We start from the raw sequence: 2,389 nt of genomic DNA on the forward strand, positions 1-2,389 counted from the left end.
TTTTCTGCTATTCTTTAGAATGTCTTTAATTTCAGTTTGTTCCGCAGAACACTTAATGAGCCAGACACAAGCTTCACAACCTGCTTACACACGGAGCACCTGTCTTTCATTTGCTCGTGTCGCGGACTCGATTCCCGACACGGGGACTTTCTCCCGAGGCGCAGATTTATTTGAACATGCAATCAATTGCTCACTCCTTCAGGGTACTGCCTCTGCTCCGATTGTTCCCTAGTGTGAGGATGTACATGTGGGAAAATACTTTCTGATTCTTTTTCTGCATATTGTCACATTGCTCGTCCCTTGCAAGTACTACGTGAAACCAACACTACACCGATATATATATATATATATATATATATATATATATATATATATATATATATATATATATATATATATATATATATATATATATATAAGTGACATGCAGAGGTAGGCGTAATATGTATAGGGGCAGCAGTCCCAACAGATGAGAGCGTGTTACTCCTATAGCTATAAGAAATAGCGCCTTCACCAGCCTTTACGGAGTATAAATTTCAAATTTTTGTCTTTACATTTTATATTATTATTATTATTATTATTATTATTATTATTATTATTATTATTATTATTATTATTATAATTACTACTACTACTACTACTACTACTACCACCGTTGTTCATCCAATCTTGTATCTAATATATCTGGCTTGAACAATAAGAATGAGGCAGCTTACCCATGAGCGTGACCTGAGCCAGAGGACACTGCAACCTCAGCCCCGCAGCTCCTCCCTGCCCTCAGCACCGCTGCATGCACCACCTCCTCGACGTGTTGTCTGTGTCATCTTAAAAAAAAAAATTTGAGATAAAGTACAAACTTAGCGAATTACTGAAATCATACTGGTTGCTCTGAGAAAGTTATGGCAACACGAGCTGCTCTGCTCCCCGCTGTGACAACTCTGGCAATTCTATGCTGTATTCTGTGAAGTTTCTGTATTATTAATATTGCATGTATTATTATTATTATTATTATTATTATTATTATTATTATTATTAGTAGTAGTAGTAGTAGTAGTAGTAGTAGCAGTAGTACTATTTATTTATTTACCTATTTCTTCTCTCTTTTTTTTTTTTTTTTTTTTTACGAACTATTATGCACTACCTTTGATGAGCATTGTATATTGATATGACTCATACATATGCTGTTTATGATTTGCACAAACTTGTGCTGCTTGGTGTGTGTGATGGTTTGGATGAAGTAGGAGGCTTTGATGGAAGAAGTAGAGCAAGCTACATCTAGACCAGCAACTTGACTCTGTTAATTCAATAATGAAAAGGATGCTAATTATAGATCAGCAGTTGTTGGCATCTATCTCATCGCAGAGGAACACAATGTAACTTGAAGATAAAAAAAGAAAAAAAAACGCTTGATTCATTAGACATCGCATTCTTTTTACGTGGCAAATAAACCTTTTCATATCGACATCAGGATATGAGGGACCACTTTGAGCTCAATAGGTGTTTTAGGGCAATTATACATATAAAGCAAAACAGAAAAAAAAAAAATGAGAGAGAGAGAGAGAGAGAGAGAGAGAGAGAGAGAGAGAGAGAGAGAGAGAGAGAGAAAGGAAAAGAAACTATAATACAGGAAATGGCCTGGCCATCACACTCATCTAAGCTTAGGGAAACTGCAGCTTCGGAGACAAAGGCAATAACTCCTCTATTCTGCCTCCCTCGCGGCTCTCCGTTAGTCTTGACACTTATGATAACTCAGTCAATTACGAAGCTTTCAAAAAAAGCAGCAACACAAACGTATACTTGCTACTCCTCAAGTTTACTGCCTCAGCTCACCTCGAGGCAGGAGTGCGTGACGCAATTTCCCGTTTTCTAGGTAAACAAGGAAAACCACCCCAATAAACATCAAAAGCCACAAACTACATAGTACATATATCAAAGCGTTCCTTAAAAAGTTCCTCAAAAGTTTTACATAAGTGATCTATCAACGTCTGAGAATTCACTGTAAGCTATACAAGTGTAAACATGGTTATTTGCTATATCAATTGCTAATATACGCTATGCTTCAGTTTTTGCCATGGACTATGAAAATTTTAGCCTTCATTGCTGACCAGTCTTCAAGTGTGAAGTCAGTGTTCAGTACGATAATTGACAGTGAAGTACAACCTACATGGATTTGCGCAGTACACCATAGGAGAAATAATTTCATAGGCACATTTTGAGGTGTGCTAATACGAGGCTCTTTGCGGCTTCCTTGATTTATACAGAAAACGGGAAGTTACACACGTTCCTGCGTCACGCTCTTCAACTCCAGGCTCCCATTGAGCAGTCAGTATCCTTGGGAAGCGCAACATATTTGTGTGATTGTTCTAATATTTTCGCTTTTTAAGTGTTT

General features: G+C 37.2%; 1 protein-coding gene across 1 annotated transcript in view; it reads left to right on the plus strand.

Annotated features, from left to right (window-relative positions):
* The first annotated feature begins 2,139 nt into the window (after positions 1-2,139).
* Positions 2,140-2,389, plus strand: part of LOC135090674 (uncharacterized) — an 81,558-nt gene continuing 81,308 nt past the window's right edge. Inside the window, exon 1 of the mRNA XM_063987640.1 lies at positions 2,140-2,389. This exon is cut by the window's right edge and continues 138 nt beyond it. The gene's annotated coding sequence lies outside the window, so the exon portion shown is untranslated.

Source organism: Scylla paramamosain, chromosome 35 (assembly GCF_035594125.1).
Source record: "Scylla paramamosain isolate STU-SP2022 chromosome 35, ASM3559412v1, whole genome shotgun sequence".
NCBI lineage: Eukaryota > Metazoa > Arthropoda > Malacostraca > Decapoda > Portunidae > Scylla > Scylla paramamosain.